The 26,965-nt window shown below is 38.0% G+C and overlaps 1 protein-coding gene across 3 annotated transcripts in view; it reads left to right on the forward strand.

Annotated features, from left to right (window-relative positions):
• HTR2C (5-hydroxytryptamine receptor 2C) overlaps positions 1 to 26,965 on the forward strand; it is a 325,553-nt gene that overhangs the window by 18,556 nt on the left and 280,032 nt on the right. For all 3 annotated transcript variants that reach the window (XM_008971127.4, XM_024927387.3, XM_063601821.1), the window contains exon 2: positions 10,676 to 10,742. The gene's annotated coding sequence lies outside the window, so the exon portion shown is untranslated. The remainder of the gene's footprint in view (positions 1 to 10,675; positions 10,743 to 26,965) is intronic.

The following is a 26,965-nucleotide window of genomic DNA, read 5'->3' on the forward strand; positions in this document are numbered from 1 at the left end:
AAGGAAATTTGGGGAAATGGGGTGAATGTCAGGTGGATCAGAGAGATACAGTCATGGGGGTCAGGTGTGGTATCAGGAATAATGTGGGAGGCCGGATTGAAGTCTGGGCCAGGAACAATGGTAATTGTGGGAGACTCAACAAAGAGTGAGTATAGCTGAAGGAGCCGGGAAGCAGAAAGTATATGCATCAGGTATGAGGAAGAAAATAGATTTTGGAAGTTATGAGAACTGTAGAGAGTGATTTGACATAGTTTGTGATTTTGAGGGCCTCTAAAAGTATTAAAGCAGCAGCAGCCGCTGCATGCAGACATGAGGGCTAGGCTAAAACAGTAAGGTCAAGTTGTTTGGACAGAAAGGCTAGAGGGTGTGGTCCTGGCTCTTGTGTAATAATTCTGACTGCGCTAACCATGCCTAGGAAGGAAAGGAGTTGTTGTTTTGTAGAAGGTGCTGGGGTTTGAGAGATCAGTCAGACACGACTGGCAGGGAGAGCATGTGTGTTTTTATGAGAATTATGCCGAGATAGGTAACAGATGAGGAAGAAATTTGGGCTTGATTGAAGTAATGGGGGCTGTCGGTGAAGCTTTGCAGCAGTACAGCCTAGGTAATTTGCTGAGCTTGATGGGTGTCAGGGTCAGTCCAAGTGAAAGCGAAGAGAGGCTGGGATGAAGGGTGCAAAGGAATAGTAAAGAAAGCATGTTCGAGATCTAGAACAGAATAATGGGTTGTAGAGGCAGGTATTAAGGATAGGAGAGTATATGGGTTTGGCACCACGGGGTGGATAGGCAAAACAATTTGGTTGATAAGGCGCAGATCCTGAACTAACTTGTAAGGCTTGTCTGGTTTTAGGACAGGTAAAATGGGGGAATTGTAAGGAGAATTTATAGGCTTTAAAAGGCCATGCTGTAGCAGGCGAGTGATAACAGGCTTTAATGTTTTTAAAGCGTGCTGCGGGATGGGATATTGGCGTTGAGTGGGGTAACGGTGATTAGGTTTTAATGAGACGGTAAGGGGTGCATGATCGGTCGCCAAGGAGGGAGTAGAGGTATCTTATACTTGTGGGTTAAGGTCGGGGGATACAAGAGGAGGACGCAAAGGAGGCTTTGGATTGGGAAGAAGGGCGGCAATGAGATGCAGCTGTAGTCCAGGAATAGTCAGGGAAGCAGATAATTTAAAGTGTCTCAGCCTAATAAGGGAACTGGGCAGGTGGGGATAACTAAAAAGGAGTGCTTAAAAGAGTATTGTCTAAGTTGGCACCAGAGTTGGGGAGTTTTAAGAGGTTTAGAAGCCTGGCCGTCAATACCCACAACAGTTATGGAGGCAAGGGAAACAGGCCCTTGAAAAGAGGGTAATGTGGAGTGGGTAGCCTCCGTATTGATTAAGAAGGGGATGGGCTTACCTTCTACTGTGAGACTTACCTGAAGCTCGGCATCCGTGATGGTCTAGGGGGCTTCCGAGGTGATCGGGCAGTGTCAGTCTTCAGCTGCTAAGCTGAGAAGATCTGGGAAGGAGTCAGTCAGAGAGCCTTGGGCCAGAATTCCAGGGGCTCTGGGAGTGGCTGCCAGGTGAGTTGAACAGTCCGATTTCCATTGGGGTCCCGCACAGATGGGACATGGCTTAGGAGGAATCCCGGGCTGCAGGCATTCCTTGGCCCAGTGGCCAGATTTCCGGCACGTGTAGCAAGCTCCTGTGGGAGGAGGTTCTGGAGGAACGCCTGGCTGCTGCGGTTCAGGCGTTTGGAAGTTCTTGTGTGCTGGAGATGTGGCTGGGGTTTGTCTCACAGTGGAGGCAAGGAATTGCAACTTTTTTCTGTTATTGTACACCTTGAAGGTGAGGTTAATTAAGTCCTGTTGTGGGATTTGAGGGCCAGATTCCAATTTTTGGAGTTTTATTTAATGTCGGGAGCAGATTGGGTAATAAAATGTATATTGAGAATAAGATGGCCTTTTGACCTTTTAGGGTCTAGGGCCGTAAAGTGTCTCAGGGTTGCTGCCAAACGAGCCATGAACTGGGCTGGATTTTTATATTTGATGAAAAAGAGCCTAAACGCTATGTGATTTGGGATAAAGAAAAAGGAGCATTAACCTTGACTATGCCTTTAGCTCCAGCCACCTTTTTAAGAGTAAATTGCTGGGCAGGAGGGGGAGGGCTAGTCACGGAAGGAAACTGTAAGCCGGACCAGGTGTGAGGAGGGGAGGTGATAAAAGGATTATAGGGTGGAGGAGCAGAGGCTGAGGAAGAATTGGGACCTAGCTCAGCCTGGCGAGGAGCAGCCTGGGGAGGAAGGGAGAGGTCAGATGGGTCTGTAGAAAAGGAAGATTAGAAAGACTCAGCAATGCTTGGGGTTGGGACTGAGGGGACAGGCGGGAGGGAAAGAAGGAAGATTTGGGATGAGTTGCACTGGGCACAGAGACTAGGAAGGGACTGATGTGTAAAAGAATGCCTGGACATCAGGCACCTCAGACTGTTTACCTATTTTATGACAAGAATTATTTAGATTTTGCAGGATGGAAAAATTCAAAGTGCCATTTTCGGGCTATTTGGAACTACTGTTGAGTTTGTATTGGGGTGAAGCGGAATTGCAGAAGAAAATAAGGCATTTAGGTTTTAGGTCAGGTGTGAGTTGAAGAGGTTTTAAGTTTTTGAGAACACAGGCCAAGGGAGTAGAAGGAGGAATGGAGGGTGGAAGGTTGCCCATAGTGAAGGAAGCAAGCCTAGAGAAAAGAGAGTAGAGAAATGGAGGAAAGGGGTTCAGGGGTTCTTACCTTCCAGAAAAGTGGGAAAAGGGGTTGCGGCACAGAGATAAGAGGTTGGGGGGCAGAAATAAGGGATTGGGGCGCAGAGATATAAGAGGTTGGGGCACAGAAATAAGGGACTGGGGTGCAGAGATACGAGGTTGGGGTGCAGAAATAAGGGATTGGGGCACAGAGATAAGAGGTTGGGGCACAGAAATAAGGGATTGGGGTGCAGAGATAAGAGGTTGGGGCATGGAAGTAAGGGATTGGGGGTTCTTGCCCCATAGAAAAGTGGGACTTGCCACTAAGGGTGAAGGAGAAGGGGTTGAGGGGTACTTAACCCTCTCCCAGAAAAGCGGGACTTGCCGCTAAGGGTGAAGGAGAAGGGCTTGAGGGGTACTTGCCCCTCTCCCAGAAAAGCAGAGAAGGGGTAGAGACAAGGAGAGAAGGGGTTGGGATACTTGCCCCTTTCCCAGAAAAGTGGGACTTGCCGCTAAGGGTGAAGGACCAAGGCAGGCATCCCTGCGTGGTCTGACACCTTTGAATCGTGGGTGAATAATCAGAGAAGTGTCCCTGCAATGATTAAACACCAAGGGAAGTCTGCCTTCCCAGTGCGTGACCGGCACCGGAGTTTTGCGTCCACGGATAAAACATGTCTCCTTTGTCTCTCCCAGAAAATGAAAGGAATTGAAATTGAGAGAAGGGAGAGATTGAAGAGTGGAAAGGAGAAAGTGGTTGAGGGACAGTGAGAGAGGTTGGAGAAGAGTGTAAGAAGAGGCCGCTTACCTGATTTAAAATTGGTGAGATGTTCCTTGGGCTGGTCGGTCTGAGGACATGAGGTCATAGGTGGATCTTTCTCACGGAGCAAAGAGCAGGAGGACAGGGGATTGATCTCCCAAGGGAGGTACCCCGATCCGAGTCACGGCACCAAATTTCATGTGTGTCCGTGTGAAGAGACCACCAAACAGGCTTCGTGTGAGCAACATGGCTGTTTATTTCACCTGGGTGCAAGTGGGCTGAGTCCGAAAAGAGAGTCAGGGAAGGGAGATAAGGGTGGGGCCGTTTTATAGGATTTGGGTAGGTAAAGGAAAATTACAGTCAAAGGGGGTTTGTTCTCTGGCGGGCAGGAGTGGGGGTCGCAAGGTGCTCAGTGGGGGTGCTTTTGAGCCAGGATGAGCCAGGAAAAGGACTTTCACAAGGTAATGTCATCAGTTAAGGCAAGGACCGGTCATTTTCACTTCTTTTGTGGTGGAATGTCATCAGTTAAGGTGGGGCAGGGCATATTCACTTCTTTTGTGATTCTTCAGTTACTTCAGGCCATCTGGGCATATACGTGCAAGTCACAGGGGATGCAATGGCTTGGCTTGGGCTCAGAGGCCTGATAACTTTTAATTAATATCAACTGTGAGTAGAGAAGTTAAAATGAAATATCAAACACAATGTTTGACCATGATAAAGAAGGTGTGGAGTTTCTTCTTCTTGGCCATTTATTGGATACTTAAAGACTTGACATTTTCCTCACCAAAGAAGTCACTAGGACCTATGGTACAACGTTAAGATCAATGATGAAAAAGAGTCATCCCCAATGGAAGAGTATGCATCATTCTGATTATACACAAGCATTGATTATTTGCTGATGTGAGAAAGGGTCAAGATAAAAATTGATCTTTGAATGTATCTTATTCAATTTTTTAATATTTCATAGTGCTTCAGTTGTTTGGCACATTTGTCATATCTTTAATTTTTTTTGATGTCCTGCTCCACCCTTCCATATCACTATAAAATGTTAATACATTTTTCATACACATGCAGAGCATCAGGTTTTAGGATTATTTTTAAATTAAAATCTGAGGCCAGGTGCAGTGGCTCACACCTATAATCCCAGCCCTTTGGGGGGCCAAGGTGGGTGGATCACCTGAGATCAGGAGTTCAAGACCAGCCTGGCCAACTTGGTGAAACCCCATTTCTACTAAAAATAAATTAGCTGGGCATGGTGGTGCGTGCCTGTAATCCCCGCTACTCAGGAGGCTGAGGCAGGAGAATCGCTGGAACTGGGAGGTGGAGGCTGCAATGAGCCAAGATGATACCACTGCACTCCAACCTGGGCAACAGAAAGAAACTCCACCTCAAAAAAAACAAAATCTAGCCTTTCATGAATCTTACATGTATAAAATGTTTACACTTTTATTATGTAAAAGTAATGTATTCCCCCAATGGATTTTATAACAATACAGTCAGTCCCTCTTGCAAAGGGGACTTTTTCGTAACTCCCCTACTGTTTCATTAAAATTGAGGTTTAATTTGATCCTGTGTTCTCACATTTAAAAATCCATATTTTTAAGATCTGCTTTTTCATTTGAAGTAATGGTTTTAACTCCGAATCACTTTTAACAGTTTTATTGACCTATAATTCACATACTATCCAATTTGCCCATTTTAATGTGTAGAATTCAGTGGTTTTTAGTATACTCAGAGTTGTATAATCATCATCACAATTTAGAATATTTCCATCACCCCCCAAAGTAATCCTATACCCATTTACAATCACTCCACATACTTCTTCAACCCCCAGCACTGGGCAACCAGAAATCCTCTTTTTATCTCTGTAGATTTGCTTATTCTGAGAACCTGCAAACTTTTAACGGATGTACTTGCTGGGAATGTCGGAGAAGTTGTTTGAGATTAAGAAGTGTTGGCAAACAAAATAAAATTTGTTGTTAGATTTAGGCAATAGGGTCTTGATTTATTTGGCTAAGTTCTTAATTTTTTCACACTTTTGAAATGAAAGTAATAAAATTTTGTCTCTGAGCTTCTGTCATCCTTACTTTTGCTATTCAATTTTATTTTAGTATGGCAAAATAAATAAAAAGGAAGTCATCCTCCAAGTACTCCTCTTAACAATAAATTGATTCAGAAAAACTAAGTTTCAAACTCAGGAAGGTTAAATTTCTAGTCCATTTCTTTCATTTTTTTTCCATTCTGTCCAATCAAGATTTGTCAAACAAAACTATCCTTTCCAGAGAAGAGGCATTTACCTCAAAAAAACTTTTGTGTACGTGGTATTTGCAGTTGAATGTCATAAGAAGCAATTGATTGAAGTGTGCCATCTGTTTCTTTTCTAAATCTCTAATATGCAAGACACGTCTTTAAAATTACACTTATTCAGAGGATTTTTATGAAATAAAATTGCCTGTCATTCTAATTAGCTCTGAATACTTCTCTTGCAACAGTGGTGTGGCATAACACATTAGTAGGACCTTTAGTTGGTATGTATTTTGGCCGCTAACATCACTAATAAAAAAACAGTACATAAAATCGGAATATAGAAACTGGGGCTTTCTACATAAAATCTGATTTTTTTATTAGTATTTAATATGCTTCCCATTAAAACAAGAAATCTGATGTGTATTATTTAATATACTTCCCATTAAACAATACATTTCATAATACCTAATAAAATAAGAAAATAGATCCTATTAATTACATCCTCAAATACATATTTTAATATTTTTCTGAAATATATATGCTCTTTACACACTAGAATATAATTGTTTTCGTTATCTGCATTGTGCTAAATGTGAAGTGATGGGCGATGCACCATTTTGTATTTAAGATTTCTCCTATGGTTTTTTTCTGTTGTAATTACTCTTTTGGTTGACCACGTTCGGTTGGACTTCTGACCATTGTTCCAAGCATCCACTCCATTACTCTATTTGACATGACACAGTGAGTTTAAAGGACAGTATCGTGTTAGACAAAGATTGAAGTTTTAAATAATACATGATAACTTGAAGGGAAAGTTAAGAAAATTTAAATTAATAAATAAAGAAGATGAGGCAAGGGGATATGTATGTATGCTTTAAATAGTCTATAAATAAGACTCAGTGAAAGAAGAAAATATCGTTTTGAACAAAGAAAGGGTGGAAGATATAGAAAACGAGCAGAGCATACTGTATGGTTCCATTTACATAAACTTCCAGAACTGGCAAAAATAATCTACAGTGATAGAAGTCAAAAAGTATTTGCCTGGAGCTTGGAAGGTGGTGACTACAAAGAAGCAGAAGGATGGAATTGTTTTATGTTTTCATCAGAGTGGCAATTACACGGGTGTAAACATTCATCAAAAGTGGTCAAACTCTACATTTAAAATATGCACATATTAGTATATGTAAATTATACTCATTAAGGTGGATTCCTTAAAAAGTCAAAGTAGGCAGTAAAGGGTACCATTCAGTTCCTCTGTGGTCCTGCTTTAATACTGAATGGAAGACAACCCCCTTCTTTTTAAATGAGCATGAATATCCATGAATATCAAAAAGAGTGCATTGAGCTCTTTGTAATGACTGCATTTCCTCATCCTGCTCAGGATTGACTACTGGCATTTTAATGCACGGTAATGTGGGCATTTCTTTGATAGTCATTCCACTTTAAATGCCTACTTTTTCCATATTATTTCAACTGAAGGAGAAATAAGGCAGCAAACTTATCTATTAAATCTTCGCAGGGTTCTTATGACTTTTAAAGCATCATTTTGAATTGAAGCTACTATTTTATATTATCTTTTCTCAGGTGGGCTGAAAACAAAATAGCAAGAATTTTTGTAGGAAAAGTAGGTTAAAGTCTGTCTTGAATAATCACAAAATCACACTTAATGTCACCTCATAAATCAGTTATAAATAGTGTCAGAGGTAATAGAATTGCACATGCGAAATTTAAAAATATTCTGTGCACAATTTTTGTAGAATGGAATGGCATGGTGTTTGGATTAATATGTACGGCAAGGTTATGGTCAGGCATATCTATGTTTTCTATCTACAGTCACTCGCCTATAAAGGGAAAAAATCAGTCATTGTGGAAATTTAAAAAATAATACTTTGGTAGGATGGAGAGAAACTTGAAATGACAGAGCGTTAATCATAAAATGTATCTCAAATTTACGTATAATTAGCTGAGAGGAAAAAACTTGGAAAGTGTATGATAGATGCAAAATGTTAATATAAAGAATGTCGTGATCAGGAGGAAGGGAAGAAGCAAGTGAGCCTCAAGAGAAAAAAATTTGACTTCACTCAAAGTACTTCATATTTTTGCAAAATTAATTAAAATTTTAGAAATCGACACTAAAACGTTAGAGACCTCAGAAAACATTTTCAGTTGATAGGTCTTGGAGAAATTTTTTTAAAGAATATCTGATTGGATAACTTTTAATGACGGAGCAGTAATGTTTTAATGCAAAATATCTCAATCTTCCCCTAAGGGGGAAAAAAAGCGCAAAAAATAAATTCTTCGTGAATAAATGGCGTAATTACAGTCACAGCACACATTGTTCTGACTGCAATAGTCACAATTCGCCACTAGGGGGCTGTAATTCTGTTCTTAGCAGTTCTCGGTCCACAACATTTTCATTCCCTCCCAGGGTACTTGAACAGTTAGGTGAAGTTAAGTGGGAGCTTCGACGGGCATAACAGGTCATTAATGTGTATTGAGATGATCTCATGCGTTTCTGCGATGCGATGTATAATTCTTGTTGTATAGAATAATAACTTGGCCACCAGCTTCTTCACCAAGCATGGAGTCTCATCATTGCTCCAAGATTGCTATTAATTTTGTACGTATTACATAGAATCATTTTATCTTCCTTTTTCCCAGGAAATTATTTTTATTTACTATAAGTCTCCTACTTTTTCATGAAAATTGAAGGTTAATGTGATCATGTGTTCTTGCATAGTCATTTCAATAAATCTGTGCTGTAAAAGAGACAAAAAATGTTGGTTCAAATTTATAAATACTAAATGTATTTTCTGAAGTGTAGATTAAAACAGCAAAGTTGTGTTTTTTTTAATTTTTTTTCTTTTTTTGAGATGGAGTCTCGCTCTGTCGCCCAGGCTGGAGTGCAGTGGCGCAATCTCGGCTCACTGCAAACTCCGCCTCCTGGGTTCACGTCATTCTCCTGCCTCAGCCTCCCGAGTAGCTGAGACTATAGGCGCCCGCCACCACGCCCGGCTATTTTTTTGTATTTTTAGTAGAGATGGGGTTTCACCGTGTTAGCCAGGATGGTCTCGATCTCCTGACCTCGTGATCCTCCCGCCTTTGCCTCCCAAAGTGCTGGGATTACAGGTGTGAGCCACCGTGCCTGGCCCAAAGTTTTAATCCAAGTTATTTTTCACTCATTTGAAGTTAGAACTATTTTTTACTTTCATAAGGAATGAAAAATATAATTTGTTGGTGTAGTACATTGTATCTTGCATGATGTAAGGGGTAGTCACATTAAATTATTTAAATGCGGCTATAACATTTATTGAATATTTTATATTATACTTCAAATATGTTAATTTATGTTGATAAATTTATGAGCTAACAAAAGATCTTGTCCTCAATATAACAATTAACATTTCCTATGTATTTCTCATAACTTTAATGATCTTTACATCCCTCAATTTTACTTACTAGGCTGAGTGCAAGAGTTAGCTTTATATTTTTAAAAATAATCCCTGCATTTAAAACTTTTTTTGATCATGCTTTATGTGTTTGGGGAAATTTTTGATGTTTAAAACATGTCAAATATTAACGTCCTTGCACCAAATTTATTTGTCCTACTGCAAAAGTATAGCTGGCTAATATTTATTTCAGTCTTGTTTTTGCATTCCAGAATAAATATTGGCAACTGATGCTCTTACAATAATTGATACAGAAATGGTGATTTTCAAATGTTGTTTCCTCTTCCAGCGTCTAATATTGTTTTAGTATCTGTGGATGAAATACTATTTACTCTTGCTCTGTAATTGTTCTATGTGAAATGTTTCAACTTGACATTTGACTTAGAATTTTGCTGATTCATTTAGAATTCTTAACTAATATTTAATTTCCTCTTTAGCAGAAGGACGAACACTGACTTACCTGCTATAGGAATGGGGTCCGGATCCAGACCCCAAGAGAGGGTTCTTGGATCTTGCACAAGAAATAATTCAGGGCAAGTCTGTAAAGTGAAAGCAAGGTTATCAGGAAAGTAAAGGAATAAAAGAATGGCTACTTCATAGAGCAGCCCTGAGGGCTGCTGATTGTTTTTTATTTTATTTTATTTTTTTTTGAGACAGAGTCTTGCTCTGTCACCCAGGCTGGAGTGCAGCGGCCGATCTCGGCTCACTGCAACTTCCGCCTCCCGGGTTCAAGCAATTCTCCCTGCCTCAGCCTCCTGAGCAGCTGGGATTACAGGTGCCCACCACCATGCCAGGCTAATTTTTGTATTTTTTAGTAGAGACGGGGTTTGATCATGTTGGCCAGGCTCGTCTTGAACCCCTGACCTCAAGTGATCCGCCCAACTCGGCCTCCCAAAGTGCTGGGATTACAGGCATGAGCCACTGCGCCCTGCCCTGCTTGCCCATTTTTATGGTTATTTACTGATGATATGCAAAACAAGGGGTGGATTATTCATGCTTCCCCTTTTTAGACCATGTAAGGTTACTTCCTGATGTTGCCATGGCATTTGTAAACTGTCATGGCGCTGGTGGGAGTGTAGCAGTGAGGATGACCAGAGGTCACTCTCACGGCCATCTTGGTTTTGGTGGGTTTTAGCTGGGTTCTGTACTGCAACCTGTTTTATTAACAAGGTCTTTATGATCTGTATCTTGTGCTGACCTCCTATCTCATCCTGTGACTTAGAATGCCTCAACTGTCTGGGAATGCAGCCCAATAGGTCTCAGCCTCATTTTACCCAGCCTCTATTCACGATGGAGTTGCTCTGGTTCAAACGCCTCTTACATACCTGCTGTACTAATATTTTGCTGTTTTAAATTCATTTTATATAAATGAGACTTCTTTCTTCTGAAGCTTATAGGTATCAGCCTTACTACTTTTCAGTCATTCATTATATGTGAATGGTATACCTACTCTGTGTGGCACCTTACTTATGGAGTTCTTACTGCATTTTTCTCAATGTTTGCTTTTAGGGTTATCAGCTAACACCCGCGAGCATCTATAACATAGGCCAACTGACGCCATCCTTCAAAAACAACTGTAAGTATACACGTAAGCGTGCCTCAAGACTCTTATTTTGAAATAATATTCAACTATTATATCAAGGTGATTCCTATTATTTTGCTAGTGTAGACCTACCCCTGAACTAGTAAAACATATGCCATTAACGGCCTAACATGTTTGAAAAAGAATATTATGTAATTGGTAAACAGCATTTTAATGCAACCTGAAAAAAAAAACTCAGCTTATTTTATTACTAAGTAATGTGTGATGCAGACCCCTTACCGAACTGTTAACCACCACCGCAGATTTATAGTAAATAAGTATAAAGTATGATAGTATAAATTGGGACAATTAGGTTAGCGAAGTTCAATTTTCTTCTTCAATGACAAACTCTTGTTTTTTTTTGTTTTTTTTGTTTTGTTTTGTTTTCTTGAGATGGAGTCTCATTCTGTTGCCCAGGCTGGAGTGCAGTGGTGCAATCTCGGCTCACTGCAACCTCCGCCTCCTGGGGTCAAGTGATTCTCCTGCCTCAGCCTCTGGGTAGCTGGGATTACAGGTGCATGCCACCACACCAGGCTAATTTTTGTATTTTTAGTAGAGACAGGGTTTCACCATGTTGGCCAAGCTGGTCTCGAACTCCTGACCTCAGGTGATCCACCCACCTCGACCTCCCAAAGTGCTGGGATTACAGGCGTGAACCACCTAGCCCAGCCTGCTTTCAGTAACAAACTCTTATATCCATGATTGGGGTGTAGGAAATCTAGCTGTTGTTTTCTATGATAAATTTTAGAAAACATAGCTAGCTCTTCAAAATACTCTCAATGGATGCACTTAAAAATCTCAGCAGGAGAGGCAGGGAGAGGAGAATTTTGTTTCTCAAAAGGGAGTATCAGTTATAAATGCTGAAAAACGCAGATCCAGATAATGGAACACCCTACATTCTGTAGATGTCTAGAGCATGATTATTTGATTGGGTAAATATATTACAAGTTAAACAAGGTGAATTTAAATTGGATTCCTTATTTTCGACTCCAGACTGCATGGGGAATTCTCAATTAAATTTCTGATTGTTCTCATAATCATACAAATATTTAATACCACAAAATGTTTTTAGAATGATAGTTTTGGAGGAAGAACTGATACGATGGTATAGGCTAAATCATTTTTGACAGTAAAATTTTAACAGAAATTTTTAGTATAACATTAATATATACGCATTAGATTAAAGAAGTGAAAAGTCGAAGTCTATCAAAATTCGAAAGAGGATAGGGATGGAATAAGGTTGGGAATGTCTGCTGCACATGTTATTAATGATCAAAAATAAAATAAATAAGAAAACAGTGATTTGACATCAAGACAGTTGCATCAAAATGGCTGCATTAAAATGTACCCTTTTTCAGAATAGCCAATTGTTCTGTTTTATTCAACTACTCACCATTTAAGATGATGGCAAAGGTAACTTTCTTTAATACATATTGAAAAGAGTTCTTGATGCTATCAACAGCTTTCCAGAGGGGAAAAAGTAAAAAAAAAATTTCATCAGGGACGTTCAAAAAGTATAAAATGTAAAATTTTGAAGAACTCCCACAGCAGTCCTGAAAGCACACAGGAAATCACTCATTCTGTTTGTGAAGATTCAAGTTTGCTTGCAGATGTTTTCACTGCGTTGGTGAAATAGGTTAACCTGGACATGCAGGTAAGTTTCTACTCTCAGGCTTCAAACAATGTTCACACAAGACTATCTCACATATATCATTGGCATGGTAAGCCTCGCCTGGTAGTAAAGACCGAAGTCAGCCTTACTAGAATGTGAAGTTCGCCAATTTCATCTTTACTGTCTTCCTTTCAATGCTATTCTGTCCTTACCATGTTGTTTTTCGACCTCTATGTGCCAAATATTCACAACTCCATAGTGAGTACTCCTTGCTTCTCTCCCAGGCCTGTGCATCCCTCTTTGTACACACACCTGTTGACACTTTGCTCTTATCTAGGTGTTAATTAGAGAAGATTTGATACACAAATTCATCATAATGTGGCAATATCTTACAAGTCCTACCCCATCTAGAGGGAGGCATGGTTTAACATGTGGTTCCTATAACTGAATCCCTTGATGAGCTGAAGGGGAAAATATGCCTCAAATCTCATCATGTAGGTATGTAAGGCCTTTGCCTACTTCACTTCTCTGTAAGGCTGCCTTTGTCAGGGTATATCAGTGACATGAAAAAGATATGTACAATATATTTATTATAGAAGGTTGGAGCTTGATTATTTATGGTAAATAATGTTGGTGTTGTTAAATATATTAATTCTTACTGTAAATAGAAGAGTACCAAGAGTTTTATTGTAATGTGTATACATCTACAGCCTGATATTCTTTGGGTTGTTTTTTTTTTTAATCTCTGGGTCCTTGGTGATTTCTATGGCTATTTTATTTTTATTTTTATTTATTTATTCATTTTTGAGATGAAGTCTCGCTCTGTTGCCCAGGCTGGAGTGCAGTGGCATGATCTTGACTCACTGCAACCTCTGCCTGCCGGGTTCAAGCAATTCTCCTGCCTCAGCCTCTTGGGTAGCTGGGATTACAGGTGCCCACCACCACACCCACCTAATTTTTGTATTTTTAGTAGAGACAGGGTTTCACCATGTTGGTCAGGCTGGTCTTGATCTCCTGACCTCAAGTGATCCAACAGCCTCGGCCTCCCAAATTGTTGGAATTACAGGCATAAGCCACTGCGCCCAGCCATCTGTGGCTATTTTAAGCTATATAATTCAATAAATCTTAAAAAGAAATTTGTCTCCACTATCATTTGAACTTAGTAATACCTTCCGTAAAGCCTTACTTATGCTCCCTATTCTACTGTGCTATAGATGTATGTATATATTTATATCACAGTCAAAGTAACAATTTAGGTAATGTATTCAATGTCTCCTGTGAAAATAATCAGTTGGACAACTGTGCTCCTCCTGAGTTGTATAAGGTTTGTGATATCAGTAAGTATCAAAGGTAAACATTATTTTTTTCTGTAAAACCGCATCAACATTTCAAGTTATTCACAGAAAAGGTTAATGTAATGAGGAGATAGTATGCATACATTGGTTCTACATTGTCAAAACATGATTTATAATCGTCACTCTCTTGACACTTATATTAACAATTTAGGAATTTTTATCTTTCAATTATGTGGTCTTGTGTTACTATAAATAAATGCAAGTTCAATTAACAGAATCTGTTTTCAATATGAGTTCTCTGATACAGAACTGAGTTATCTATTGCAAAGTTCTTTACTCTAGGTTACCAAATTACTTCAAGAAAAACATAAATAGGCTGGGCATGGTGGCTCATGCCTGTAATCCCAGCAGTTTGAAAAGTCAAGGTGAGAGGATCACTTGAGCCCAGGAGTTCATGACCAGTCTGGGCAATATAGTGAGACTCCCATCTCTACAAAAAATTTAAAAATTAGCCAGGCATGATGGTGCAAACCTGTAGTTCTAGCTATTCAGGAGGCTGAAGTGGGAGAATTGCTTGAGCCCAGGAAGTCAAGGCTGCAGTGAGCTGTGATCACACCGCTACATTCCACCTTGGGTGACAAAGCAAGATCCTGTCTCAAAAAGAAAAAAAAGAAAGAAAAACAGAAATACAGAAATAGACCATAACAAATAGCAAATGTTGCTTACATTGATAGACAATTCCATCATTTCACTTTGCAGTTTGTTGTAGTTATCTGTTTTATTCACAAATATTTTAATTTCACATCTTTGATTTAAAAATGAAATATATTTTACTACTCACTAGCTCTTCATTTGATTGATGTAAATAATATATAATCAAATGCCTGTATCAACAAGTCAAACTTATTCTGTAAATATATACACCTGCTATGTACCTACAAAAACTAAAAATTAAAAAATAATTTATGAAAGGAGCAGAGAATTGAGTGTGTTAAGTAACAATAATTTGTTCTATATATAGCACATGTATTTTATATCACTTACAGGAACTAACATGAAGTCTTGCACATAATATACATTCAATAATATATTCAATAATTAGTTTAATAATAACTATCAATATTATGACAAAATAACAGCATTTCTAGAAGAGAGGTACTCAATCAGGAATGCATTTTAGTAAATGAACATACACATTTAAAGCACAGGAAAACCTGAACTTTATAAGATATTTCCACATTCTGTGCAGTTTTTGCTTTTGTTAATCAAAAATTTAAATGATCCTTTATAATTATCAGTTGAAGTCAAAACACATGGAATTAACTAAGTACTTAAAGAACTGATTATCGTAATTAATAATCTAACTTAGCCAACTGATAACTGTTAAAACTATCTGCCACACATATTTTTCACTCAATAGTCTGTGCCAAAATTCAACAAGACTAACAACATAGTTTAGCATGCATCCTTTCTAAGATACTGCAACTTTTGTGAAATAAGTGAAAGTTACCTCGTTTTGGAAAGGAAAGTAGCCAAACGGTTATCAAGGTGGTTTCAAAGTTCCATGTTCATCCATATTAGATAATAACAGTAAAATAATTTTATATGTATGTTTTCTGGTTTTCAACATATGTCTTTCAAAAATCGGATTGACTTTTTAAATTATACATTTTCAAAACATTAATATCTTCTTAAATATAAAATATAGGTATAACTTAAGTAACTGTACCAAGTAAATTAATACATGTCCTATAAGAGGATATTATGCTTAAAGAGTTTATGACACAAGAATATTGATTTTTATTTCGCTATTTGAAAATGTGTATTAGTCTTAGCTTTAGTACATATGACTCTAATTTAAACGTAACATAGCTCTTTCAAATAAAATACAGACATTTTAATTGTGTGGAAGCTTTTATATGCTGTGTGAAGTGACTATTTGCATATTACATCATGTTTCAATTGCATTTTGCTCTTATTTAAAAATGATTTTTTCCTCCAGCAAATTAAACATATGGCCCAGACAAGTAGTACATTGTGCACATAAAATTTCTAACAATTCCTTTCAGAGATTGCCACTGTGTAGATCTAAGTACAGTTGTCCACTTAGTTCTCTCATAACAAGCCTTTAGAGATGCTAATAAACTAATACTAAAGTAATAATGAAGATACTATTAAAATATGAAAACCAAATCATATATGTGTGGTATATCCATTAAATGTATACATGAATTAATCTCTATATATTTATTTTTGCTTCCATAAAGTATTCTCAGTGACTTCCTAGGGTTTTAATTGTGTAAGAAAATACTCTCAATGTGTTGCAAGTTTCTTAGCATCACGGGGAATTGCACTGTTATTCAGATAACTGGATTAACAAGAAACTGCGTCATCCTTGAACGGCTTCCTCTCCCTTATCCCCCGTAATAAATTTATTACTAACTCCAGTCAACTCCAGTCGGTTTTAATTCCTAAATATCTTCACTCCATTTCTACAAACATCATACCAGTTTGGATTTCCATCATCTCTTTAGTACTAGAATAACCTTCTAACTAGTTCTCCCAATTACGCATTTGCACTCCCAAATCCATTCTCCCAATTCTTATTGCTCCTAGGAAAATACCAAAATCTTTATCATGGTTTATAAAAGACAACCTGATCTGGTTCCTCTTCAGCATCATATATTCCCTCACCCCCCTCATGAATAGTTGGGCCCCACTGATCTACTTTCAGTTCCTTGAGCACATGCTCTCTCTGATCACAGGGCCTTGCCAGAAATTGTGCCTTCTGTTGTGAATACTACCTTGCATTCCCCATCTCTCCTAATACTTACATCACCAGTACACCAGTTAACTCCTATATAAGCCATCAAAACACGAGCTTAAAGGCATTTTTTTTTTCTGGGATCAGGGAAGACTTCCTGCCCACCATACCCCCTAACACAAGGTGAGAATTCTGTTATATACCCTAATAGATAACATCATGTACCTTCATCATAGCAATTATTACAGTTGATAATTATACATTTGTTTTTGTGATTCCTTGAGGATTCCTGTCTCCTCCACTAGATGTTAATTAACTCCATGAGATCAGGAACAGTATTTGCTTTCGCTCAATATTGTATTCTTAGCATCTAACACACTGCTAAGGATATACCAATGATTTAATAAATATTTGTTGACTGGATAACTGAATAAACAAATAGGTATTATTTATGAAAAAGTCATTTGTATAATTTTTGGTGATGGTTGGTCTGTGACTGTTCGATTGCAGAGGATATTTTTCTACCTTCCCCCAAGTGGCAGCTGTAAATATTGCAGCCTGGTGAAAAATGAGAAGTCTCAGTAACTAAGACCTCAACAAAGGGTTGTATATGTGAGCTGTCAACTCATAACTGACAGCAGTAAAAGTACTGCTATGATTTTAAATGTAATGTTATCTATACAAGCAGACGAAACTTATATATGCCTAACAACATATTTGCAATATTGAACAGTCCAGCAAAAATTTTGAATAAGTTTCACTTGCCCTGTTTCATGCAGCACGAGGTTCACATTCACATTTTAAGATAGCAGATAATCAAATCATATCACTGCTATGCTTTATTAAATAAGCAAACTCAAATGTATGTCAAATGAGTTATAGCATAATTTATAAAGTTTTAAGATTATTGCCAATACGGCTTACATTTCACACTATATATTTATGCATACATGTAATACAGTATGAATATATTGCCTGAATATATGACTATATGGAATATATATTGAATATATATGAACATAATTGAAATATGGTGTTAGTAAATGAATACCTTGCTAAGTGATATAATGCTTAGTTCATATACTTTCCTGGCTAAGCTTTCTTATTTCTGCTGTAATATTACATTATACTTTATATGTATTACACGGAATTGCACTCGGCTATTTTGCAATGACCCAAATTTGCATTAAATTCCATATATCTACCATAATTCATACATTTTATTATCCTGGTCATGTTTCTGTTTTTTCATCTGCTAAAAGATTGATGATTTTAAGACAGCATGATGAGTGCTAGACTAGTGCAGTCAGTCTGGGGAGGAATCTGAGTTCTGCATTTTTTTTTTCTTTTTTTGGCAGAGGAGTCTTGCTCTGTAGCCCAGGTTGGAGTGCAGTGGCACGATCTTGGCCTCACTGCAAACTCTGTCTCCCGGGTTCAGGTGATTCTCCTGCCTCAACCTCCCATGTAGCTGGGACTACAGGCGTGCGCCACCATGCCTGGCTAATTTTTGTATTTTTAGTAGAGACGAGGTTTCACCATGTTGGCAAGGATGGTCTCAAACTCCGGACCTCAAGTGTTCCACCTGTCTCAGCCTTCCAAAGTGTTGGAATTACAGGCATGAGCTATGGCGCCCGGCCTGAGAGTCTGCATTTCTAACCAGCTCCCAGATTTCCATGGACTACACTTGGAGTCACAAGGTAATGAATCAGGGGATGAGAAACTTTTGAAAAGAGCTAGATGATAAATATTTTGGATATGGGAACCATGTAGGCTCTGTTGCAACTACTCAGCTCTGCCATTGTAGCTTGAAGTCAGCCACAGACAACATATGAATGAGTGAGTGGGGCTGGGTTCCAGTGAAATTTTATGAACACTGAAATTTGAATTTCCTACAATTTTCCCATATCATGACATATTATTTATCTTTTTGTATTTTTTTCAACCGTATAAAAACAAATACATCATTCTTAGCTTGTAGGCCATACAAAAACAGTCTGTTGTTGCCAACCACCCTGCTATGGTATAAGATGCCAATCGATAACTGTTGTAGAGGCTGGAGGGGAGGTAGAGTGTGACAGGATAGGCTTTGTAGAAAGGATTACAGTTGAGCTAGGACTTGAAGAAGGAAGGCTTTTCCTGGACAGACAAGTAGGAGAAAGTGAAAGAAAAAGATGTAAGCCAGCAACAGCATTAGTGTGTTCTCTGAACTGAAAGCAATGGATTGTGGCCTGAGAAGAACAAGCCCGTCTAGGTTGAGAAGGCTCAATGAAAGGGGGGTCCCTTAAATGCATGTCTAAATAGTTTTAAACTTTAATGAGTAGTGATGTCAGGTGAGCATCCAGAATGAGCAGTGGGGGATGCTATTAAGTTCTACATTTTAGAACTTCAAGTCAAGAGAGAACTGGACTACTGGGAGGGAGAAAGTATAGAAATGACTGAGGAAACCAGGAAAAACTGCACTTGAAAGGCCAAGGCTCTTTGAAAGTGACTACAAAATGTTCTCAAATGAAAGCTTTGTGGATGCTTTATACAAATGATCAGGGCTTGCAAATTTATTGATGAAATGGGAAATATGTATCACATAGCCGGACAGAGCAAGCCTGTCAAGCCATTTTTCCATTGCTACAGAGCACACAGCAGATTAAAAAGGGAAGCTAAGAACTGAGGATTGAAGATTTGAAAAATGGTCTCCCCAGATGCCTCAGTGTCTGACTGACTTTGCTGATAAGCTACAGAGTAGGAATACATGCTGAGGGGTAAAATGAGCATATGGGTTTTATAAAAGATGTTTCTATTAGTTCTCTGGAGGTGGCAGTGAAGTGAGATAATGAAATACTACAAAAAAAAACACCAGAGCTGGAAATTATGAAAAATGGGATATCAAGTACAAAATTAACAAAATCCAGTGCTTTTGGAAACTCTCTTCTCCCAATTATTTTTCTATTTCCCATCTCGTTCTCACCCATTTCCCCACAGGATGCTGTCCAGTTGTTTTGGAGGTATGTTTCATTGGAATAGTGGAGTTAAGATTTGCTGAGAAACTACTATACAAAAAGCATGACTAATAAAAAATCTCATCATCCAATAAATGCTGAATTTTACTACCATTTAACAGATGAGGAAACAGAGGCTTGGAAGCCTACTTTATTTATCCAGATCTCCTCCAAAATAGGCAATACATCTGCCAGTAGATGTGGCTTACCTATAACCCCTGGTAAAAAGTGGGAAGCAGAGCAAAGGGAGAATTTCCGCTTTTCCACAATAAGGGAATGCTAGTTAATCTTCCATCTTCCAGACGTACAGGAAAGATTTGTCTTTGGCTTTGTTCAAATCAGAAACAATTACCTACAAGTTTTGGTCACAGCATTTTAGGTAATTTTTAAATACTGGCTAACCATGAGAGGAAAGGCAGTAAGGTTTTATTAATAGAAGTTAGAAAGGGTAGCAAATATAGACATAGTAAACTTAATAGGGTTTAAAAAAAAATTCAAAGGACCTGTGATCAGGTTTCCCACCAAACAAGAGAGATGTTAAATATGGTTGTAAACTATCATGTATTGAGCATCTGCTCCATGCCAGGCACTATTGGACAGTGTACAAACTATGTCCTTTAATTTTCACAACATTCCAATGACAGTGGTTATTATTACCTATATTTAACATATGAGTCCTAGGGGCTTAAGTGAGTTATCCACAGTCCCCTGAGTCCTATAGGTTTCTATTGTGTCAATCTGGTAATATTAAGTACCTAACACATACCAGATGTTAAACAAATGTTAACTATTGTTTTCTTGCTAGTATTGTCATTATTATAACTGACGTTTACTTAACTCCTCCAAGCCTTACTTACCTTAACCATAACATGAAAGTCAACACAAAATAAGTTTGCCAGAATGATTAAATGAAACAGCCCACTTAAAGTTTCTAGCATACAGAAGCCACTTAGTCAATGTCAAAACCGTATAAATTTTCTCTTGAAGGATGTTTTTTATTTTTAGATGAGGCTATATAAGACAGTGGATATTGATGCTTTCAGCTATTTAGTGGCATGCCCCTGGATAATGAACTTGATGTTTATCTTCAGAAAACAATGTTTGACTAGAAAATGACTTTTTTCAAGTGCCTGTGATCAGGAGGTTAAGAGAGTTTATGGCTGAAATATTCAGCATACACTTCAAAGTTTCTTAGTTTTTTCTATTTCATATGCTATTTCCTTTTGCTCTCTTCCTATAATTTGTCTCCCTAAGAACTTAAATAGATATTTTATACTGTTTGTGTATTTAACAAAATAGTATTATTTATAATGCAATTGAAATAGTCTAAACCATTGGTGTCTTAGTCTACAAGTTGTCTCTTTTTTTTGTTGTTGTTGTTGTTTTTTTTTTTTTTGAGACAGAGTCTTGCTCTGTTGCCCAGGCTGGAGTACAGTGGCATGATCTCAGGTCACTGCAACCTCTGCCTCCCAGGTTCAAGCGATTCTCGTGCCTCAGCCTCCTGAGTAGCTGGGATGACAAGCATGCACCACCACACCTGGCTAAGTTTTTTGTATTTTCAGTAGAGACAGGGTAGGCTGGTCTTGAACTCCTGGACTCATGTGATCCGCCCGCCTCAGCCTCCCAAAGTGCTAGGATTACGGGCATGACCTACCCCACCCAGCCCCAAAAGTTATCTTTTAATAGTTGAAGCAATGTTTACTGGTAGTGCATAAGCGCTCAATAAATGTGTTAAATAAATATCAGATGAAAGAGTAAATGAACAACTCTTTCCAGTATTACTTATTATTTTTATATCTTTAGATTTCCACAAAGAATGCTTCCCTAAAATTGGATATGTACTTATCTCTGCAAATTCATTTTGACAAAACACATCATATTCTCCTAGATATAAAAGCACAAATGAATTAATCTTTATTACACTTTACAAGTTAAAAGTATATTTGAAATTGATTTTGCTACTTGATGTGCTAACATTTAAATGCAGCTCAGCTTCCTTATATTGTTTCCTTCATAATGCTTCTCTTCATTTAAAATTCATTTTGATGATTTCTGGCACTCCTTGTGCCTTTAAAGCATAAGATAAAATTTCAGTTTACAACCTGATCTTTATGTTATTGACTAACGGCAACCTCTGATTCCAAAAGGAAAAAAAAATGACCAAGTATCTTTAGCATGTTAAGAAAGAACTCCTGATAGTTTAGAGTCTTCTCCAAATTTGTCAAATAAAGGCACAGCTAGAATGTATATTATTAAAAAGAGTAATTCTTTGGGAAAATGTTTATTTGAGAGCTTATAATTGAAAAGCTAGCTCGGGGAAAGAAAGCCCTGATGTCAAATTAGGGGAAAAAAAAATGAAGAAAGGGCAAGATTAGCATGCATTGTAATGGAGGGTGCTAAATAAGGCTCTATAAAACAGTGCATATTGATAGTTTCAGCTATTTAGTGGCATGCCCCTGGATATTTAAAAAGATATTTGGATATAGTTTACATGAAACCTCCAAATTTCAATAGTTGGTGCCACCTTCACCATAATAAATGAGTTCCTGCTCTGTTAATTTCCATGACAGCTGGTTGTTCAAAAGAGCCTGTCACTTCCCTCCCCACACCTTCTCTTTTGCACACACCAGCTCCCCTTAGTATTCTGCCATGATTGGAAGCACCCTGAGGCCCTCACCAGAAGCAGATGCTGGCACTGTGCTTCTTGTACAGCCTGGGCTTTTCTAAAATATTCTCTACTTATAGTTTGGGTGTTTGACCCTCCAAATCTCATGTTGAAATTTAATCCCCAATGTTGAGAATGGGGCCTAATGGGAGGAGTTGGGTCATGAGGTAAAATCCCTCATGAATGGCTTGGTGCTGTCTTCATGGTAATGAGTGAGCTCTTGCTCTGTTAGACACCATGAGAGCTGGTTATTAAAAAGATCCTGGCATCTTTCTCCCTCTCTCTTTTGCTTCCTCTCTCACCATGTGATCTTTGCACATGCCAGCTCCCATTCACCTTCCACCATGAGTGGAAGCAGCCCGAGGCCTTCACCAGATACAGATGCTGGCACCATGCTTCTTATACAGCCTGCAGAACTGTAAGCCAAACGAACCCCTTTTTAAAATAAATCACCCAGCCTCAGATATTCCTTTATAACAACACAAATGGATTAAGACAGAAAGTGAGAAGTGGCTTTTGAGCTCAACATTGAAGACAGAATAGAATTTAGAATTTGAAGGGGGAAAGAGAAAGAGTATCTCAAAGTGTGTGTTGGAGTAGGGGAGTTTCATGAAAAGCTTGGAAACCAATGAGTGTTGAATGAGGCAGGACTGATGGTCTGTGGCCTTACTGGGTTGTACTCAGTAATAGGAGATCAGCTGGAATAGGTAAGTGACAGCAACTTCCAGCAGCTCTACCTTCATTAAATGTTATGATATCATGAACCAGAGAACATAAAGTTCTAAGTTTATTTTGGGGGAATGTTATGTAAATCCAAGATCATTATTTTTGATTCTTCATATTAATAGGCATTAAGCGTGCATTAGAACCAAAAATGGATAACCAAGGAGATGGTAAGAGGCAGATGCCGATTTGGTGGTTTTGATATTTACGGTAGCTCTTCTAAAGAGAAACTCCTGTTAAGTGCTTAGAAATATGGGACTGGCCAGCCTAGGCAACATGTCAAAACCCCATCTCTGCAAAAAAAAATAAAAATAAAAATAATAAAAAATTAGCCAGGCATGGTGGCACATGTCTGTAGTCCCAGCTACTCAGGTGGCTGAGGTGGGAGGATTGCTTGAGCCCAGGAGGTTGAGGCTGCAGTGGGTTGTGATTGGGCCACTGTACTCTAGCCTGGGCAACAGAAGGAGACCCTGTCACAAAAAGAAAAAGAAAGAGAAAAAGAAAGAAATATGGAACTGGAACTCTCATCTTTGTCTCATAGTTTTGATGCTTTGTGCTAATTATTACACCTGTAACAAACATCCCTTGCCACCAGGTGGCTACAGAGTTATGCCATGTTTTCAGGAGCTTAAGACTCCAATGTAGTGAAAGCTTTTCCAACTCACAACTTTAAAAACTGATAATCTATTTAATGTTCTATCTACTATCTAGACAACCTTTTAGGAAAAGTTGACTTGAGTTCATCCCTTCTCAATATTCATAGGTTTAGAGAATTGATTTATATTCCTAAAGGGGGCACTAAAGCAAATGAAATAGAAGGAATTCATATGATTTGTTTCCAGTTTCTACTGAATTCTGTCATTTAAAAATAATTTTTATTCGTGTTCCATAATTCACTGATTGAGATTCCTTATGGCAGAGTTATAGCTGTGAGAAGAGATGTTCACTGAATTAGAGCAAGAGAAGGATAGCAAGGCTCTTTAAAGCCTTAAGTGGAAGGTCAGAGGCAATTTGAGTAGTAGTAGTTGGCAGAATACAGATTCAGTGTCTCTGACTTCATTAAACGTTATGATATCATGGCCTACAGAACATAATGTTCTAAGTTTATTTTTTGGGAAAATTATATAAATCCAAGATTTTTTTTGACTCTTCATATTAATAGGTAATGCATTAAGTGGGCATTAGAACCAAAAAAGATGTAAGCTAGTTTTTAAAAGGCAAAACACTGCAATTAACATATCAAAATACTCTTGTCACAAGGAAAGGATGTTGTTCATTGCCCTAAATTATTCATAAGTTTTCACATAATTTGCTGTAAACCATAGACTGATAGAAGAGTCCAGAACTAGTAGTTGATGTTGATACAATGAATTTCATCTTTTTCCCCTTCTTCTACTTGTGCCTATGAGGGTTATAATAAAGAATGAGTGGACTAAGGTATCTGGAAAACATATTCTTAAATATTAGATTAATTAACTAAGGTAATGATGGAGAACTATTATGTGATCAGCACTATGCCAGGAATTACTGGGGTTGCAGAAAAATATTGGCCAAGATATCTGACCTTCAGTTAAAATCTTATTGGTGCGATAAGATTAATTAACATAAAATAAAGAAAAAGAACAGTGTGCTCTAAGCAATAAGGTTTATACATGTACAAAGAGGTGAGGAATTAATGAAGCCTGCATTTCAGCAGAAGATCCTTAAGGAAGTGCTCTTATCAACTGGGATGAATTGTATAATCATTTTCTGTCGTTATCTCTTTCATATCATTGCACAGTCTCCTTTTTATGCCCCATGCAGGCCCTTGCACATGGTAGGTGCTCCATAAATATTTGCTGCTTGATCAAATAATTTTTTCACAAGGATATAGTAAAAGCAAGCAAAAGAGAGACATTTTGTTTTTCTGTTGAATAGTTATCTTGAGAAAAAAATCTGCATTGACCATGATAGAGTACCTTATCATTAGATCATAGGATCAGAAAGTAAAGCTTATAAATCTGCTTTCTAAAGAGTGCAGTGCCCAGTAGCTCATCCTCACAGGCTTGAAGAATGAAGACCAAAACTGGAATGCCTAGTGGATCCTGAAAACAATTTTAGTTCACTAGTCTGAATCAATTAGACATGACCTATAATATCAAGATTGCATGTGGCTAGTAGTTAACTTTTCAGCAGAAATGTTTCTCTAATGCTTGGTATATGTAAAATTTGATGGAAATATTTAAGTAATGTGAATTTGCTCTCTTTTTTAAAAGCAGTATTTAAATAGTATCTATTTTATGTCTAACAAAGGCAGGAGTCTTTTATCTTGATATCTGTATCTATCTATCTATCTATCTATCTATCTATCTTTTAATTGAGATGGAGTCTCACTCTGTCGCCCAGGCTGGAGTGCAGTGGCACGATCTTGGCTCACTGCAACTTCTGCCGCCCGGGTTCAAGCGATTCTTGTGCCTCAGGCTCCCGAGTAGCTGGGACTACAGGCATGCACCACCATGCCAGGCTAATTTTTTTTTTTTTTTTTTTTTGTATTTTTGGTAGAGACAGGGTTTCGCCATGTTGGCCAGGCTGGTCTTGAACTCCTGACCTCAGGTGATCTGCCCACCTCAGCCTCCCAAAGTGCTGGGATTACAGGCGTGAGCCACCGCGCCTGGCCAATATCCTTATATTAAGGAACTCTTATTTGTTTAGAAATGCTCCTCTTAAATTTCAGTCCTCCAAATAAACAAAACACATTGACCAGTATTTGTTGCAACTAGTAGTTGGCAAGTACATAATTTTATTGGAACATGATTAGGCATAATTAGAACAGTAGCACATCACCAAAGGTAGTGATAGAATAACAGCCACCAATAAAATAAAAACTTTGGCGGAATTTCTGTAGGTGAATTATCTGTACTACAAAGATGCATTTTGACGTGTATGCACACTGAGAGCAATATAAAAATTTAGGATTAAGGCTGTTGATATCATACTTACATATAAAACAATTATTTTGGGTACTACAACTGCTTTTCAAAACTGTCAAATAATGAACATGTATTTTTCGGAATGATGAATTAGATGGAACCACAACTTCATAAGTGAATGGCCCAATGTAAACTATTAAAACCCACAATTAATAAACAACTAGTCACATGTTATTTTTCCATCTTTTTATATTTATATCTGTGAAATGATCTGTGCATTTAAGAGAGTATCTATACTCTGGTTACCCAATGGTTTGGAAACGGGTCTCCATTGGAAAAACAGAAACGGGTTAATTTGTATCTTTCCCTTCAATTTGCTATTATTCTAGAATTTTAGGGGAGAAAATATGCCCATTTGTGAGTCATAGAAAAGCCTGTGCCCTTTAATATCTGGAGTACGCTTTCTTCCCCGACTCCTAAAGTGGGTAATGCTTACTTTTAAATTGTTTTCCTCCTCTTCATTTTTAAAAAGCCGTTAGCCAAGAAGGGACTAGGATATCACTTGTAGTTCTCATTTTGCTGAGAAGTTTCTGGTATTTGATTCCATTCTACTTCAAATGTCTGAGAAAAGTTCCAAACCTCAACTTTGGACATGAAACTTCCCCATACAGGGAGGACAGGCAAGAAAGTAATGGAACATTTTATACCTATTGTAAGAACAAAGCATTTGTGGGAACGTGAACCAACTGGATCTCTTACACATTGCTAGCAGAAATATAAATTTGTAAAATTACTTGGAAAAAGTTGGCATTATCTCTTAAAATCGAACATTCACAATCTGTATATGATGTTTTGTTTTAATAATTAATTAATTAATTATATCTATAGAGCCATATGTGGAGACATGACAATGGTGATTCATACACCAAGGGTTATAATTAATCCAGTTCTGTGCACTAGAGGCCAGATTATTCCTAGAATTCAAGGATGGCTGAGCACCTAAGCAGCATCATTTGGTAAGGCAGCATACCAGGCTAGGACAAAAGTCAAGGGGGTATAGAGAAAGGCACTTGTTTTGGTGGGAACACTATTAATTAGAGTAGTGCTTGGTTCATAAAATTTTATCTATGAATATTTGCTGACTTAATGAAGCAAAAAATGAAGAAAAAGGTAATGATTATTTGCCAATGGCTGCTTGAGGTGGCAGATTTTCAGTCATAACCAAGAGAAAAAAAAAAGAGGTACATCAAATGGAT

The sequence above is a fragment of the Pan paniscus genome, chromosome X (genome assembly GCF_029289425.2).
Source record: "Pan paniscus chromosome X, NHGRI_mPanPan1-v2.0_pri, whole genome shotgun sequence".
Taxonomy (NCBI): domain Eukaryota; kingdom Metazoa; phylum Chordata; class Mammalia; order Primates; family Hominidae; genus Pan; species Pan paniscus.